The 19246-nt window shown below is 47.8% G+C and overlaps 1 protein-coding gene and 1 pseudogene across 2 annotated transcripts in view; both read right to left on the reverse strand.

Annotated features, from left to right (window-relative positions):
• The window catches only part of LNX2 (ligand of numb-protein X 2), a 374999-nt gene that overhangs the window by 270126 nt on the left and 85627 nt on the right, over positions 1-19246 (reverse strand). The gene's annotated exons all lie outside the window — the stretch shown is intronic.
• Positions 5654-5772, reverse strand: LOC135052195 (5S ribosomal RNA; annotated as a pseudogene).

The following is a 19246-nucleotide window of genomic DNA, read 5'->3' on the forward strand; positions in this document are numbered from 1 at the left end:
TGATGAAGTCCCCACTCTCCCGGGTGGAGGTCGTGTCTGCTGAGGAAGTCTGCTTCCCAGTTGTCCACTCCCGGAATGAACACTGCTGACAGTGCTAGTACGTGATTCTCCGCCCACCGAAGAATCCTGGTGGCTTCTGCCATTGCCACCCTGCTTCTTGTGCCGCCCTGGCGGTTTACATGGGCCACTGCTGTGATGTTGTCTGACTCAATCAGCACTGGTTGGTTTCGAAGCAGAGGCTCCGCTTGACTCAGGGCGTTGTATATGGCCCTTAGTTCCAGGATATTGATGTGCAGACAAGTCTCCTGACTTGACCACAACCCTTGGAAGTTTCTTCCTTGAGTGACTGCCCCCCACCCTCGGAGGCTTGCATCCGTGGTCACCAGGACCCAGTCCTGTATGCCGAATCTGCGGCCCTCGAGGAGGTGAGCACCTTGTAGCCACCACAGAAGAGACACCCTGGCCCTGGGGGACAGGGTGATCATCCGATGCATCTAAAGATGCGATCTGGACCACTTGTCCAGCAGATCCCACTGAAAGATCCTCGCATGGAACCTGCCGAAGGGAATGGCTTCGTATGACGCCACCATCTTTCCCAGGACTCGCGTGCAGCGATGCACCGACACCTGTTTTGGCTTTAGGAGGTCTCTGACCAGAGTCACGAGCTCCTGAGCCTTCTCCTCCGGGAGAAACACCTTCTTCTGGTCTGTGTCCAGAATCATGCCCAGGAAGGGCAGACGCGTCGCAGGAATCAGCTGCGACTTTGGAATGTTCAGAATCCAGCCGTGCTGACGCAACACTTCCTGAGAGTGTGCTACGCTGATCAGCAACTGCTCCCTGGACCTCGCCTTTATGAGGAGATCGTCCAAGTATGGGATAATTGTAACCCCTTGCTTCCGAAGGAGCACCATCATTTCCGCCATCACTTTGGTAAAAACTATCGGTGCCGTGGACAGGCCAAACGGCAACTTCTGGAATTGGTAATGACAGTCCCGTACCACAAACCTGAGGTACTCCAGATGAGGCGGATAAATGGGGACGTGCAAGTAAGCATCCTTGATGTCCAGATACACCATAAAATCCCCTTCCTCCAGGCTTGCAATGACCGCTCTGAGCGATTCCATTTTGAACTTGAATTTCTTCAGATAAATGTTCAGGGATTTTAAATTTAAAATGGGTCTGACCGAACCGTCCGGTTTCGGTACCACAAACACAGTGGAATAGTAGCTCCTTCCCCTTTGAAGGGGGGGGACCTCTACCACCACCTGCTGGTGAAAAAGTTTGTGAATTGCCTCCAACACTATCTCCCTTTCCATGGGGGAAGTTGGTAAGGACGATTTTAGGTAACGGTGAGGGGGCATCACCTCGAATTCCAGCCTGTATCCCTGAGACACAATTTGTATAGCCCAAGGATCCACCTGTTAGCGAACCCACTGGTGGCTGAAAAGTCGGAGACGCGCCCCCACGGCTCCTGGCTCCGCCTGTGGAGCCCCAGCGTCATGCGGTGGATTTAGTGGAACCCGGGGAAGACTTTTGTTCCTGGGAACTAACTGCATGGTGCAGCTTTTTCCCTCTACCCCTGCCTCTGGCAAGAAAGGACGCACCTCTGACCTTCTTGCTCCTCTGAGAACGAAAGGACTGCATTTGGTAATACAGTGCTTTCTTAGGTTGTGGAGGGACATAAGGCAAAAAATTTGACTTCCCAGCCGTAGCTGTGGAAACTAGGTCCGAGAGACCGTCCCCAAACAATTCCTCACCCTTATAAGATAAAACCTCCATGTGTTTTTTAGAGTCGGTATCCCCTGTCCATTGCCGAGTCCATAAGACCCTTCTGGCAGAAATGGACATTGCGTTAACTCTAGAGCCCAGCAGGCAAATGTCCCTCTGGGCATCCCGCATATATAGGACCGCGTCCTTGATATGTGCCAGGGTCAGTAGAACAGTGTCCCTGTCCAGGGTATCTAACTCCTCAGACAGAGAATCCGTCCATGCAGCTACCGCACTACACATCCAGGCCGAAGCAATTGCTGGCCTCAGCAGTGTGCCAGAATGTGTATAAACCGACTTCAGGATAGCTTCCTGCTTTCTATCCGCAGGATCCTTTAGGGCGGCCGTATCCGGAGACGGCAGGGCCACCTTCTTGGACAAGCATGTCAACGCCTTGTCTACCCTAGGGGAGGATTCCCAGCGTAACCTGTCCGTTGGCGGGAAAGGATACGCCATAAGTAATCTCTTGGAAACTATCACCTTCCTGTCAGGGGAATCCCACGCTTTTTCACATAATTCATTTAATTCATGTGAAGGGGGAAAAGTCACTTCATGCTTTTTCTCCCCATACATATAAACCCTCTTGTCAGGGACAAGGTTTACCTCTGATATGTGCAAAACATCCTTCATTGCTACAATCATGTAGCGGGTGGCTTTAGTCATTTTAGGCTGCAACTTTGCCTCATCGTCATCGACACTGGAGTCAGATTCCGTGTCGACATCTGTGTCAACTATCTGGGATAGTGTGCGCTTTTGAGACCCTGACGGCCTCTGCGCTGTAGGATCAGGCATGGGTTGAGACCCCGACTGTCCCCCGGTTACAGTTTTATCCAATCTGTTATGCAAGGAGTTTACATTATCATTTAACACCTTCCACATATCCATCCAATCAGGTGTCGGCACCGTTGGCGGCGACACCACACTCAGCTGCACTTGTTCTGCCTCCACGTATCCTTCCTCATCAAACATGTCGACACAGGTTTCGTACCGACACACCGCACACACACAGGGAATGCTCTGACTGAGGACAGGACCCCACAAAGGCTTTTGGGGAGACAGAGAGAGAGTATGCCAGCACACACCCCAGCGCTATATAACCCAGGGATTACACTGTACCTTAGTGTTTACCCTGTAGCTGCTGTTAATATATATATACTGCGCCTAAATTTATGTGCCCCCCCTCTCTTATTTACCCTTTAATGCACCTGTATACTGCAGGGGAGAGCCTGGGGAGCGTCCTTCCAGCGGAGCTGTGAAGAGAAAATGGCGCTGGTGTGCTGAGGAAGAAGGCCCCGCCACCTCAGCGGCGGGCTTCTGTCCCGCTTTAATGTGTAAAAAATGGCGGGGGCTCGGGCATATATACAGTCCCAGACTGTATATATGCCTCTTTTTGCCAAAAAGGTACTTAATTGCTGCCCAGGGCGCCCCCCCCCTGCGCCCTGCACCCTCCAGTGACCGGAGTGTGCGGTGTGCTGTGGGAGCAATGGCGCACAGCTGCAGTGCTGTGCGCTACCTTAAGTGAAGACAGGAGTCTTCAGCCGCCGATTTCGATGTCTTCTTGCTTCTGCTGCTTCTGTTCTTCTGGCTCTGCGAGGGGGACGTCGGCGCGGCTCCGGTAAAGGACGATCAAGGTTAGGTACCTGTGTTCGATCCCTCTGGAGATGATGGTGTCCAGTAGCCTAAGAAGCGCTACCTAGCTGCCGTGAGTAGGTTTGCTTCTCTCCCCTCAGTCCCTCGTAGCAGAGAGTCTGTTGCCAGCAGAAGCTTTCTGAAAATAAAAAACCTAACAAAATACTTTCTTTTCTTGCAAGCTCAGGAGAGCCCACTAGGAGCACCCAGCTCGGCCGGGCACATATTCTAACTGAGGTCTGGAGGAGGGGCATAGAGGGAGGAGCCAGTGCACACCAAATAGTACTAAATCTTTCTTTAGAGTGCCCGGTCTCCTGCGGAGCCCGCTATTCCCCATGGTCCTTACGGAGTCCCCAGCATCCACTAGGACGTTAGAGAAATAACACCTACCTACTAAATGGGGTAAAATTAGGGGATTCTGTACTGGAAAAGGACTTAGGTGTCCTCATAGATAGCAAACTAAGCAGTAGTACCCAAAGCAGTAGTACCCAAGCAGTAGTGCAGCAAAGAAGGCTAATAAGATATTAGCATGCATAAAACGGGGAATTGATGCTAGGGACGAGAGTATTATACTCCCGTTATATAAATCACTTGTGAGGCCATACCTTGAATACTGTGTACAATTCTGGGCACCTTACTACAAAAAGGATATCCTGGAGCTAGAAAAGGTTCAAAGGCGGGCGACCAAACTAATTAAGGGTATGGAGACACTGGAATACGAGGAAAGGCTTGCAAGACTAGGCATGTTTACACTGGAAAAGAGGAGATTAAGAGGGGACATGATCAACATTTACAAATATATAAGGGGACATTATACAGATCTTGCGCAGGACCTGTTTTTGGTTAGATCAACACAGAGAACTCGTGGACACTCGCTCAGGTTAGAGGAGAGGAGATTCCGCACAATACGGCGTAAAGGCTTTTTTACGGTAAGGACGATACGTGTTTGGAATTCCCTGCCTGAGGGAGTTGTAATGGCAGACTCAGTCAACACCTTTAAGAATGGGTTGGATAAATTCCTAATGGATAAGGATATCCAGGGTTATGGAGCATAGTCACGCACTAACGTAACGGCAGTCATCAACTCCAATCAAAATTTTCTACAAAATAATCGTGCATAGGAGACCACAAATAGGTTGAACTCGATGGACAATTATCTTTTTTCAACCTTAGATACTATGTTACTATGATTATCGGCATTTGGGCCAAGGGTGGCAATATTTATGAAACAGCGCAGTTTGTGAACTGTACACGTGCTGCTGTAGTGAAGGTGGCTGTTAGCTGGTGGCAGTGCTATTTTTCAGCAGGAACCAGCAGGAACTAAGTTCCTGAAACTCTCATTAAATATGACATCATCAGGAACTGGGTTCCTGAACCTGTCCTGGGCCAAAATGTATTTTCCATAAGATAAGTTGTATTTTAAAGTCCATTTTGAGTGCCTTCTTTTCTAAAAACTATCTATCATCTGTCTATCTATAACTTTTTTAATAGCTCCGCCCCCAGACCCATAGTTCCTAAACCTATTTTTCCAATAAAATAATACTGGTGTAACTGGCATTGTACATCTGGCACTGCTGGGGCATTGTGTAACTGGCACTGTTGTAGGCATTGTGTAACTGGCACTGCTGGGAACATTGTGTATCTATATATATTGGGGGGATACTGCACAGGTGTATAGTTGATATCGGGGTGTAATATTAATGTAATTACCAAAATAGAAAAAATACAGAGAGAAAAAATTAGTTTTCTAATTCTTATTTGGTGGTGCGCCCTGAGTCAATAAGGCAACTTGAAACATCAAAAGGAGAAAAAAAGAGACTCTTTTGTGGGCACACTCTTAACTTAGAATAATGTATGAAATATTGAACATAAATATAAAATTCAACTTTTATTGATATCACAAAGATAAAAATAGTCAGTGGTCAGTGAAATAATGTAACAATCAAAAAATAATAACAATGAAGTAGGTGGCAATTAAATGCCGATACTAAATAGATCAATGAAGTAAGATAACAAGAAAAATATTACAGTGAAATTAGTAGCAATTAAAAGCTAATACTATATAATAATAAAATAATAAATTCCGGCTGCCGGGGTTCAATCAAAATATTGTGAGGGATTAACCTGGATATGCAAAGGTCTAGTCGAGCCACAAATATACACTTGCTTTGCGCTAATAGTGCACGAGAAAAAGGAGCAGTAGGAAATAAGATGGCAGAGAGATTCTGCTGTCAATGTTAGACACTGAGCATTCTATACTCTACTGCACTGAGTCTTCCTCAAAAGTCTCCTACTTGAGTACTGACCCAGCCCAACACTGATTAGCTACCAAGATCGGATGGCTTTGGGCGTTTCCAGTGTGGTATGATAGTAGAGAAAATGAACGGTAATCAGAAGCTCTGGAATCACTGATGAGAGTTCACGAATTAAGCAGCATAAGTAGGAGAAATAACAAAGATGAAGAAATAAAGATGGATCTGCTGCCAATGTTAGACAGGGGTATAACCCTGAATCAGTGGTGAGAGTCCATGAAGATAGATAAAGGCAGAGAAGGAGAGCAAAGTATTTGATCACGATCCTGTTAAACAAATTGAGGTTCATTCATAGAATACATATTGAAGTATACAATCCGTTAATAACAATCATTGATAATAGCAATTGCTATAAATGAAGCCAAAAATTGCGATATTCTTAAATGGACAAGCTGGGTTGATATTATGGCTTCTGCAAAATAATTTTCTAATGAAAGATACAAGTTTTTAAAAGTATCAATAATAGAAGGTATGAGCCAAGAAGAAGAATAACAGTGTAGCAAATACACAGATAGTGTCTATCAGACTGTGAATGTATGCACACAGTATAAATAGCTGCCAGAATCACAGTTGAAAAAAATAGAGTAGATGTCTCCTAATATGATGTATAATGCTGATTAACGCATGAGCTTGAATAGTTACATAAGATGGGCCAATAATATTTGTGTGAGCCGATAAATACTGATAGTCCAGTCACTGAAAGTTAGAATACTGGGGATATTGAAAAAGAGACACTGGTATTACCGGCGACGAAGGTCAGATGGAGATTCCTTTCGCCAGACTGAAATGTGTCCCCATCGGTGGAAAGGTATGCGTGGCCGCCGGGCTAGATAGGCACAGGGCGCAGGCAGATGAAGAAGATGCTCGCCGCAATGGTAAACGCGAGGTGGAAAGTCCCTTCCCGTACTGAAGTCAGTCTCTGTCCGTTGGAGAGTGTAAGCTGCCACTGGGCTGGAGAAGGCCCAGAGGGGCAGGCAGATATGTGAGGACATGCAGCGCTCCGGGCAGCCGGAATAGGTCGGAAGACGCGTTTCACCCGTCCACCGGACTTGTACTTTAGTACCATGGGGAAGTCCCAAAGCTCCCAAATGGGTGGGAGAGTGCTGAGACCCCTGTAACACCAACTGACCAAACTGAAGGTCCTCCTTGGCCAAGGTGACGAACCGATAAAATTTCACAAAAGTGTTCGAACCAGACCAAGTAGAAGCTTGGCACAACTGTAAGGCCAAGACACCCCGGGCAGCCACCCAGGAAGAGCCCACAGACCTCGTTGAGTGGGCCTGAATAAACGTCGGCAAATGCAAAGCTGCCAAAGTATAGGCCTGTTGAATGGTCAACCTGAGCCAACGAGCAATGGATTGCTTGGAAGCTGGACGACCAATCTTGGTGGCATCATAAAGGACAAACAGCGAATCAGATTTCCGATGACGAGCTTCAGAGACCTCACCACATCTAAGGACTCTGGCCCAGTGGAATCGTCAGACAACACCGGAACCACAATGGGATGACTGACATGAAAAGCTGAAACTACCTTTGGTAAAAACGGAGGATGGGTCCTGAGTTCCTCCATGTCTTCATGAAAAATCAAATAAGGGCTCTTACAGGACAAGACCCCCAATTCAGAGACGTCTTGCAGACGCCAATACCAAAAACATCACCATTTTCTAGGTGAGAAATTTTAACTCCACCCTATGTAAGGGTTCAAACCATTCCGATTGAAGAAAGGACAAAACCACATTGAGATCCCACGGAGCCGTGGGAGCGCCAAAGGGCGGCTGCATATGAAGAACTCCTTTTAGAAAAGTTTGTACTTCCGGCAACATGGCAAGCTGTTTCTGGAAGAAAATAGAGAGCACCAAATCTGGACTTTGATGGAGCCTAAACGTAGGCCCATATCCACTCCCACTTGGAGGAAAAGTAGAAAACGACCAATTCTAAATTCCACGGGAGACACCTTTCTACTTTCACACCAGGAAACATACTACTTCCAGATACGATTATAATGTTTTGATGTCACCATCTTCCTGGCTTGGACCATGGTGGAAATAACCCGGGAGGGAAGACCCTTTCTTGCTAGAATCTCCCTCTCAACTTCCAAGCCGTCAAACTGTAAGTCTGGATAGACGAGCGGACCTTGTTGAAGAAGAACCATTTGGAGCGGTAGAGGCCAGTGATCCTCCAGAGCCATGGTTAGGAGGTCTGAGTACCACATCTGTCGAGGCCAATCCGGAGCAATTAGAATTGCTTGAACTCTTTCCCTTCTTAGTCTTTTTAGAACACTTGCGATTAGTGGTAGAGGATGGAACAGATACACAAACTGGTACGTCCACCATGGACGTACCAGTTTGTGTATCTGCTACAGCCTGTGGATCCCTCGTTCTGGAACAGTAAAGGCATAGCCTCTTGTTGAGATGAGAAGCCATCAGATCTATCTGCGGACAGATCCACCGGTGAATCAGCTGTTGAAACACCTGGGGATGTAGGACCCATTCCCCCGGATGGAGGTCGTGTCTGCTAAGGAAGTCCGCTTCCCAGATGTCCACTCCTGGAATGAAAATGGCTGAGATGGCCCTTGCATTGGCCTCCGCCCAGAGGAGGATTTTTGACACTTCTCGCATCGCAGCTCTGCTTCTTGTTCCCCCTTGTCGGTTTATGTACGCCACCGCCGTGGCGTTTTCCAATTGAACCTGGATCGGCCGATCCCTCAGGAGATGGGAAGCTTGCAGAAGAACATTGTAAATTGTCCAGAGTCCCAGGATGTTTATCGGTAGAGCGGATTCCTGAACTGACAATATCCCCTGGAACTTGGCCCATTGGGTCACAGCCCCCAACCCCGGAGGCTGGCATCCGTTGTGAGTAGAATCCATGAGTGGATATTGAAATTCCTGCCTTCGATCAGGTGAGGAACTTGCAGCCACCATAATAGAGAAATCCAGGCTTTTGGAGATAAGGTCACTTCCTAATGCATGTGAAGGTGAGACCCCGACCATTTGTCCAGCAGATCCAGCTGAAATAGCCGGGCATGAAATCTGCCATATTGGATTGCCTCGTAAGTCGCAACCATCCTGCCCAGCAAGCGTATGCAAAGATGAATTGACACCTTGCGAGAATGGAGCACTGAGTGGACCATAGCCTGGTTAGCTAAGGCCTTGTCCATCGGGAGAAACACCTTTTGAGACACTGTATCCAGTATCATTCCCAGGAACTGAAGACGTTGGGTCGGTTCCAGGGGAGATTTCTGGAAGTTTAGGTACCACCCATGATCCGTAAACAGGCGAGTCGTCAGATCGATGCTGTGCAATAGACGCTCCCTGGACATAGCCTTTATCAGGAGATCGTCTAAGTAGGGGACTATGTTGACTCCCATCATGCGCAGTTGCAGCATCATCTCCGCCATGATTTTAATTAATACCCTCGGAGCTGTGGACAGGCCAAGGGCAAGGCCTGAAACTGGAAATGGTCACCCAAGATGGCGAACCTGAGGTAAGCCTGATGAGGGGGACACATGGGAATGTGCACGAAAGCACCCTTGGCATCTAGGGATACCAGGGATTCCCCCTCATCCAGACAGGACACCACTGCCTGCAGGGATTCCATCTTGAATTTGAACACCCGCAGATACAGGTTTAAAGATTTCAGGTTTAAGATGGGTCACACCGAACCGTCTGGTTTTGGAATGACAAAAAGACTGGAGTAAAAACCCCCATTGTGTAACGGAGGAGGTACAGGAAGCCTCATCCCTGTCCGCAAAAGTTTTTGATTGGTCTCTTGCAAGGTAACTTTAGCTGCGTGCAAAACTGGTAAGCCCGATTTGAAAAATCTGTGAGGAGGAAGTGCTTGAAACTCCAGCCGGTATCCTTGGGAAATTAGGTCCCTCACCCAACGATCCTGGCAGGACTTCACCCACACGAGGGTGAAGTGTTTAAGGCAAGCACCTATATGAAAATTGCCTTGCTGCTGGGGCCAACCGTCACACGGAAGGCTTAGCGGCAGGGGATCCGGTGGTCTGGTCCAGGGAGGCAGCAGCTGCAGGTTTACGGGACTTAGCACAAGATCCTCTCGGAGTGGTGGAGACACCCCGGCCCCTGCCTCTGAACCTCGCCACAGAAAAGAACTGCAAGGAGGGTCCTGTGTAAGAACGTCTAGCAGGTGGTGCAGCCGACGGCAGATAGGCAGACATCCGCCGGTGCCTGGGAGATCGATTCATTTAATTCATCCACAAACAAGGAATCACCTGTAAAGGGAAGATTTTCTACACCCTTTTTGGAATCAGTGTCCGGTGACCATTGACATAACCATAAAGCTCTGCATGCCGAAAGAGCCATGCAGTAGTGCAGCCATTTATCTTACACAATTCCTTTATAGCCTCGCTCATAAAATTAGTAGCATCCTCTATGTGTTGTAGCAGAGTAATGACCTCATCCAGGGGCAGATAAACCATCAATAACAGAATCAGACCACTTTACCATTGCCCTGGAAATCCACTCACAAACTATTGTGGGGCGCTGTGCCACACCCGCCATATAAATTGCCTTGAGAGTGGTCTCAATTTTACGGTCAGCTGGTTCTTTAGAGATATAGCCCCTGGTACTGGCAGTACCAATTTCTTAGACAGTCTGGACACAGACGTATCGACCGACGGGGTTTTTTTCCCATACCTTCCTGTCCTCAGCAGGGAGGGGAAAGATGGTTAAAAACCTCAGAGGAATTTCAAATTTCTTATCCAGGTTTAACCATGCTTTCCTGGCCAGGGAGTTTAATTATTTAGACACAGGAAAAGTTGCTGAGGTCTTTGGTCTAACATTAAAGTACAACTTTGTCGACATGGACAAAAGGTCGACACATGAAAAGTCGACACATGAAAAGGTCGACATGGGAACCCCAATTAGTGCACCGCTTCGCTCGCCATGCTTTGGGCAAGGTTTAGGGCAGATTATCGTTCCCAATCTTAGTCCATGTGGATCGTAAAGTATGGAAAAGTTCCACAAAAGAAAAATGTGAAAAACTCATGTCGACATTTTCATGTGTCGACCATGTGCCCATGTCGACCATGTCAATGTCGACCAATAGTGGTCGACCTAATGACTGTCGACCTTAACGTGGTCGACTTTCCAAACGGATACCCCAACGGTCTTAGATATAGATCGCCCGTGTGTACACCCAGCTTAAGTATCTTGAGATTTTCTCAATCTTTTATGTCTCCACCTTAAATGTCTTTCATTATCACAACTATAGCACACCACCAGCAGCTACACAAAGATGCTTATTACCAGAGGTGGCTTTAATACTGGTGTTCCTGACTTACAGTAGCCACACGCATTTTCCTCACCAGTGGCACAACTGTCATCCTGCTGGCTTTGGTGTCAAGTGTCCTCACATGGCAAATGGTGTTTCATTATTTTACTTTAAGAGCCCAAGACTTTTTTTTTTTACTGCAGCTACTTTTGAACAAAATACTGCTGCAGTTTAATCTGATCTGAGAAGAGAATTTGTTGGAAGACTGTACGTGTTACCTTGTCAACTTTACCCTTGTAATCTACACACCTAAGTAAAAATGAAGATGGCAAGAGTCTATCTCAGATTGCATCACGTGACTGTTTCTGAGTCAGATGGATCTCTGCAAGGACGCAAATATTGTAGTGTTGCATATAGTACATGCACAGAGGCGAATGTACGCATTTCTGCATATCTCCGATTCAGAGATGGCCAGATCTGTCTTTTCATGAAATGGGTGTTTTCATGATAGGAATTAGGCAGTGTCCATGCTATCGCACGGAGCTGTTCCAGCTTGTGGGAGTGTCATGAGCATGTAGCTAGAGTTCAGTGTTATTCTGTATTCATGTATACGGAGAAGGGAGGCCTGTTCCAGATGAGTATGTTGCTATGGGCGGAAAAACAATGGGTGGAGTGGCTTCCCACTTGATGCTACACGCCTACAGTTACTCGCAATACCATGAGGTAACAGTAAGTCAGGCTTCCGTGGCATCACACACAGCCACTTTGCTTTTCATTCAGATTCAGCCCCACAGTGTTTAAACCCCAAGTGTGGGATGATATGTGCATGGTTCAGGAGACCTCAATTATACACTTCGCATTTAAACACTTCTCCCTTATATTAGTCGCTTGTTGCAGCCAAATTAATCAGCAACTTTGGCAACCGAGTCCCGGTGACCATGAGTTGAACATATACCGGATTACACAGCGCATCCTGCAACACTGGGCGAATAGTGGGGCCGATGCAGATGCATCTACACCTAAACCAAAGATTTGGAACTGGGTTATATCTAGGCGCTCTCACATAGACATTGGGGTCAATTCAATTAACCGCACCCCTCCGGCAAAACTAGGACCATGATGCTGTTTTGTAGCCTAGTGCCGTGCAAACAGGATCGCGGCGAGACAGTTGGAGAATGCCTGCTCTTGTGATTAAACACACTGTTTTGTCCAGAAGTACGGGCATTCTCCAACTTAGCATCGCACTAAATTGAATAGCTCTCTGTGTTTCGCGCAAGAGCAATAGGAAAATCACTGGGAAACTGGCCGCCGTGCCATTTTCCCGGAGATCTGTGCATGCGCTCTAGGCTCTGGGACAGGGGAATCCTAGCACCCAGAGCTCAACAGCGCTGCCGGGTAGAGAGGAGGGGGCCCAGATGGAGCCTGTACACAGGTCACCTCCTCTCTTGATGCGCCCCTGGTTCATGGTAACCTTTATGTCTCTGAATATTTTTGTGGCACCCCTGGGCCATAGAGCACCCCCAAGCCAAGTTCCATTGGAACTTCTCAAACTATTATTGGGGGCACACTGGGCGAATAGTGGGGCCGATGCAGATGCATCTACACCTAAACCAAAGATTTGGAACTGGGTTATATCTAGGCGCTCTCACATAGACATTGGGGTCAATTCAATTAACCGCACCCCTCCGGCAAAACTAGGACCATGATGCTGTTTTGTAGCCTAGTGCCGTGCAAACAGGATCGCGGCGAGACAGTTGGAGAATGCCTGCTCTTGTGATTAAACACACTGTTTTGTCCAGAAGTACGGGCATTCTCCAACTTAGCATCGCACTAAATTGAATAGCTCTCTGTGTTTCGCGCAAGAGCAATAGGAAAATCACTGGGAAACTGGCCGCCGTGCCATTTTCCCGGAGATCTGTGCATGCGCTCTAGGCTCTGGGACAGGGGAATCCTAGCACCCAGAGCTCAACAGCGCTGCCGGGTAGAGAGGAGGGGGCCCAGATGGAGCCTGTACACAGGTCACCTCCTCTCTTGATGCGCCCCTGGTTCATGGCAACCTTTATGTCTCTGAATATTTTTGTGGCACCCCTGGGCCATAGAGCACCCCCAAGCCAAGTTCCATTGGAACTTCTCAAACTATTATTGGGGGCACACTGGGCGAATAGTGGGGCCGATGCAGATGCATCTACACCTAAACCAAAGATTTGGAACTGGGTTATATCTAGGCGCTCTCACATAGACATTGGGGTCAATTCAATTAACCGCACCCCTCCGGCAAAACTAGGACCATGATGCTGTTTTGTAGCCTAGTGCCGTGCAAACAGGATCGCGGCGAGACAGTTGGAGAATGCCTGCTCTTGTGATTAAACACACTGTTTTGTCCAGAAGTACGGGCATTCTCCAACTTAGCATCGCACTAAATTGAATAGCTCTCTGTGTTTCGCGCAAGAGCAATAGGAAAATCACTGGGAAACTGGCCGCCGTGCCATTTTCCCGGAGATCTGTGCATGCGCTCTAGGCTCTGGGACAGGGGAATCCTAGCACCCAGAGCTCAACAGCGCTGCCGGGTAGAGAGGAGGGGGCCCAGATGGAGCCTGTACACAGGTCACCTCCTCTCTTGATGCGCCCCTGGTTCATGGTAACCTTTATGTCTCTGAATATTTTTGTGGCACCCCTGGGCCATAGAGCACCCCCAAGCCAAGTTCCATTGGAACTTCTCAAACTATTATTGGGGGCACAGATGGGCTGCACAGTAGTATCAATGTACACAGGATGGGACTGCACAGTGCCAGTGCACACAGGATGGGGGCACAGATGGGCTGCACAGTGTCAGTGTACACAGGGTAGGACTGCACAGTGCCAGTGCACACAGGATGGTAGAACAGTTGGGCTACATAGTGCCAGTGTACACAGGATGGTGGAACAGTTGGGCTACATAGTGCCAGTGCACACAGGATGGTGGAACAGTTGGGCTACATAGTGCCAGTGTACACAGGATGGTGGAACAGTTGGGCTGCATAGAGCCAGTGCACACAGGATGGGGGTACAGATGAGCAGCACAGTGTCAGTGTACACAGGGTGGGAAGGCACAGTACCAGAGTACACAGGATGGGTGCACAGATGGGCTGCACAGTGGTGTCAATGTACACAGAATGGTTGGCACGGTGCTAATTTACACAGGATGGGGGAACAGTTGGCCTGCACAGTACCAGTGTACACAGGATGGGGGAACAGTTGGCCTGCACAGTACCAGTGTACACAGGATAGGGGAACAGATGGGTTGCACAGTGCCAGTGTACACAGGATGGGGGAAGAATTGAGCTTCACAGTGTCAGTGTACACAGGATGAGCTGCACAGTGCCAGTGTACACTGGATACCGGAACAGATGTCAATGCACACATGGTGGTGGCACAGCTGGGCTGCACAGAGTACTTTATACCTGCTATAGTTTGCACAGCAGCCTGACGTTAATCAGTGCTGGGGGTGGGAGAGAATAGTAAGGGCTGCAGTGTGCATACCTTCTGTGTAGTTTGCTCCAGAGAGGGAGACCAAAGCAGGGTCAGAGACGATGGAATCCGGTTTGTCGCAGGAGCTGGGTGAAGGAGAATAGAGGGGGAGGAGCCATAGCTTGCAGTCCTCTCCGTAAATGGTCACATACTGTAACTATTGCTAAAGCAGTGTGCGTGCGGCCAGTCTAATAACTTGTTGTGCCAAATCATTTAATTTGGGACTGGACCAGAGCAACACGGCTGCGGCATACCTGTAAGTGTGCTGCGCCACCCCAGGGTTCCAGACGCACAGTTTGGGAATCCCTCCACTAGCATATTGTCCTGTTATTGTACTGTAAATGTAATGGTCGTCACTATATGTTTGAAGTGAATATTACTGTTAATATTTATATTTACAGATTACACCTCCTTTTCCATTATTCATGTGTCATCAATAAAAGACGCATTCATGGGTTATAACAATACTGCACAATATTTACAGAACAGACTATTACTATCGTCAAGATTATGGAATTAATTGAATTAGGAGTGAAGGGGGGCGAGTTGCCGTGGCAATGATGTATAAATACTGACAATGGCAGCTGAACTCACCCCCCTTGTGGCCCATTCTCGCCTCAGCCTCGTGGATTTTTGCAAGCACAAATCCACGAGTCCGGCTGTACCATAAATGCGACATATAGCCGCACTCACTCGCAGCTGCAACATAGTCATGACTAATTGAATTGACCCCTAAATATTTGTTAAGAAAAAAAGTATCACATTTTGGGCCTGGTGTATCAACAGTTATTTGCGTTAAAAATAGATAAATTTAGCTTTTCTATACTTTTCGCATTTTTCAAGTATCGTCGGAATGTATGTAAGTTTTTCGATTTTATTTATCAGGTTTTTTTCCGCTAAATTATACTTTTTGACTTTTTTGTCTAACTTTTTAACTTCTATTGAAAATGAATGAGTACATTATGTATCATTGGATTATAGTGAAAATAGACTAACTTTTCATATCTTTTTTTTTCGCCAGCTTCTACTGGCGAGTTAAGCAATAGGCCATGATTGTTCTTGTAGTTCCACCTTTTACAAAAAGAATATGCTAAAAATATCTCCCTTTATCTAAATTATACTTATATATATTGGTATTGAACTAGTCTAAAAATAGGATTTTAATACCTACCGGTAAATCCTTTTCTCCTAGTCCGTAGAGGATGCTGGGGACGCTTCAAGAACCATGGGGTATAGACGGGATCCGCAGGAGACATGGGCACTTCAAGACTTTGAATGGGTGTGAACTGGCTGCTCCCTCTATGCCCCTCCTCCAGACTCCAGTTATAGGAACTGTGCCCAGGGAGACGGACATTTCGAGGACAAGGATTTATTGTTAAACTAAGGGTGAGATACGTACCAGCTCACACCACCAAACACGCCGTACAACCTGGCATTAAACAGAATCCCAGTCAACGGCATGAACAAAATCAGCAACCGGCTGACCATAACCAAAACACAACCTTTGTGTAACACAAGCAATAACTATTAAACAAGTACTGCAGATAGAGTCCACACTGGGACGGGCGCCCAGCATCCTCTACGGACTAGGAGTAAAGGATTTACCGGTAGGTATTAAAATCCTATTTTCTCATACGTCCTAGAGGATGCTGGGGACGCTTCAAGAACCATGGGGTTTATACCAAAGCTCCAGAACGGGCGGGAGAGTGCGGATGAGTCTACAGCACCAATTGACCAAACATGAGGTCCTCCTCAGCCAGGGTATCAAACTTGTAGAACTTAGCAAAAGTGTTTGAACCCGACCAAGTAGCCGCTTGGCAAAGCTGTAACGCCGAGACCCCTCGGCAGCCGCCCAAGATGAGCCCACCTTTCTCTTAGAATGGGCCTTCTCCGATTTCGGTAACAGCAATCCCGCAGTAGAATGAGCATGCTGAATCGTATTACAGATCCAGCGTGCAATAGTCTGCTTGGAAGCAGGAGCCCCAATCTTGATGGGAGCATACAGAACAAACAAAGCCTCCGTTTTCCTAATCTGAGCCGTTCTGGCGACATAGATTTTCAAAGCTCTGACCGCATCGAGAGACTTCGATTCCGCCAAGGCTTCAGTAGCCACTGGCACCACAATAGGTTGGTTCATGTGAAATGATGAAACCACCTTTGGTAGAAATTGCCGACGAGTTCTCAACTCCGCTCTATCTACATGGAAGATCAAATAGGGGCTCTTGTGAAACAAAGCCGCTAATTCAGACACCCGCCTTGCGGACGCCAAGGCCAACAGCATGACCACTTTCCAAGTGAGGAATTTGAGCTCAACCTTATGCAAAGGTTCAAACCAATGAGATTGCAGGAACCGCAACACCACGTTAAGATCCCATGGTGCCACTGGGGGCACAAAGGGCGGTTGAATGCGCAGCACTCCTTTCACGAAGGTCTGAACTTCTGGAAGGGAAGCCAATTCTTTCTGAAAGAAAATTGATAAGTTGTAATTTGTACTTTAATGAAGCCTAACTTTAGGCCCGCATTCACACCTGCTTGCAAAAAATGGAGAAAACGCCCCAGCTGAAATTCTTCCATAGGAGCTTTCTTGGATTCACACAAAGACACATATTTTCTCCAAATACGGTGGTAATGCCTCGCCGTTACTTCTTTTCTAGCCTGAAGTAGTGTGGGAATGACTTCACTGGGACTACCCTTTCGGGCTAGGATTTGGCGTTCAACCGCCATGCCGTCAAACGCAGCCGCGGAAAGTCTTGATACACGCACGGTCCTTGCTGTAACAGGTCCTCTCGTAGAGGAAGAGGCCAGGGATCTCCTATGAGTAATTCCTGAAGATCCGGATACCAGGCCCTCCTTGGCCAGTCTGGAACAATGAGTATCGCCTGAGCCCTTGTTCTTCTTATGATCTTTATCACCTTTGGAATGAGTGGAAGTGGAGGGAACACAGACCGACTGAAACACCCACGGTGTCACTAGGGCGTCCACCGCTATTGCTTGAGGGTACCTCGACCTGGAACAATATCTCTGAAGTTTTTTGTTGAGGCGAGACGCCATCATATCTATTTGAGGAATTCCCCAACGACTTGTCACTTCTGCAAAGACCTCTTGATGAAGACCCCACTCTCCTGGATGGAGATCGTGTCTGCTGAGGAAGTCTGCTTCCCAGTTGTCCACGCCTGGAATGAAGACTGCTGACAGAGCGCTTGTATGTCTTTCCGCTCAGCAAAGAACTTTTGTGGCCTCCGCCATTGCCGCTCTGCTCTTTGTTCCGCCCTGGCGGTTTATGTACGCCACTGCTGTTATGTTGTCCGACTTAATCAAGACGGGCAGACCGCGAAGATGTTCCGCTTGCAGAAGGCCGTTGTAAATGGCCCTTAATTCCAGAATCTTTATGTGCAGACAAGCTTCCTGGCTTGACCATTTTCCCTGGAAATTTTCCCCCTGTGTGACTGCTCCCCAGCCTTGGAGACTTGCATCCGTGGTCACCAGGATCCAATCCTGGATCCCGAACCTGCGTCCCTCTAGGAGGTGAGAACTGTGCAGCCACCACAGGAGAGAGATTCTGGTCCTGGAAGATAGGATTATTTTCCGGTGCATGTGCAGGTGAGACCCGGACCACTTGTCCAACAGGTCCCACTGAAACACCCTGGCATGGAACCTGCCAAACTGAATGGCCTCGTAGGCCGCCACCATCTTCCCCAGCAACCGAGTGCATTGATGAATCGACACTCTTGCCGGTTACAGAATCTGTTTGACCATGTTCTGGATTTCCAGAGCCTTTTCAACTGGAAGAAAGACTCTCTGTAATTCTGTGTCCAGAATCATACCCAAGAATGACAGCCTTGTTGTCGGAACCAACTGTGATTTTGGCAAGATCAGGAGCCAACCATGTTGTTGCAGAATTGCCAGGGAGAGCGTAACGTTCTTCAGTAATTGCTCCTAGGATCTCGCCTTTATCAGGAGATCGTCCAAGTACGGGATAATTGTGATTCCTTGCTTGCGCAGGAGAACCTTCATTTCCGCCATTACTTTGGTGAAAATCCTTGGAGACGTGGACAGACCAAACGGCAACGTCTGAAATTGGTAATGACAATCCTGAACAGCAAACCTCAGGTAAGCCTGATATGGAAGATATATGGGGACGTGTAAGTAGGCATCCTTTATGTCGACCGACACCATAAAATCCCCCTCCTCCAGACTGGAAATTACTGCTCGGAGAGATTCCATCTTGAATTTCAATTTTTTCAGATAGAAATTGAGGGTTTTTAGGTTCAGAATTGGTCTGACCGAGCCGTCCGGCTTCGGGTCCACGAACAGGCTCGAATAAAAGCCTTCTCCCTGCTGTGACGGGGGTACTGTGACAATGATTTCATTTTGACACAGCTTTTGTATTGCAGTGCATACTACCTCCCTTTCCGGAAGAGAAGCTGGCAAGACCGATTTGAAAAATCGGTGAGGGGGCACGTCTTGAAACTCCAATTTGTACCCTTGGGCTACTATTTCTAATACCAAAGGATCCAGGGCTAGAGAACCCAGACCTGACTGAAGAGTTGGAGCCCTGCCCCCACCGGTGCGGACTCTCGCAGAGGAGCCCCAGCGTCATGAGGTGGATTTGGCAGAAGCCGGGGAGGACTTCTGCTCTTGGGAACCTGCCACAGCCGGTGACCTTTTTCCCCTTCCTCTTCCTCTAGTAGCAAGGAAGGAAGACCCTCGTCCTTTTTTGTATTTATTGGGCCGAAAGGACTGCATCTGATAGTGGGGCATTTTCTTTTGTTGTGCAGGGACATAAGGTAGAAATG

Source organism: Pseudophryne corroboree, chromosome 2 (assembly GCF_028390025.1).
Source record: "Pseudophryne corroboree isolate aPseCor3 chromosome 2, aPseCor3.hap2, whole genome shotgun sequence".
In the NCBI taxonomy this organism is placed as follows: Eukaryota; Metazoa; Chordata; class Amphibia; order Anura; family Myobatrachidae; genus Pseudophryne; species Pseudophryne corroboree.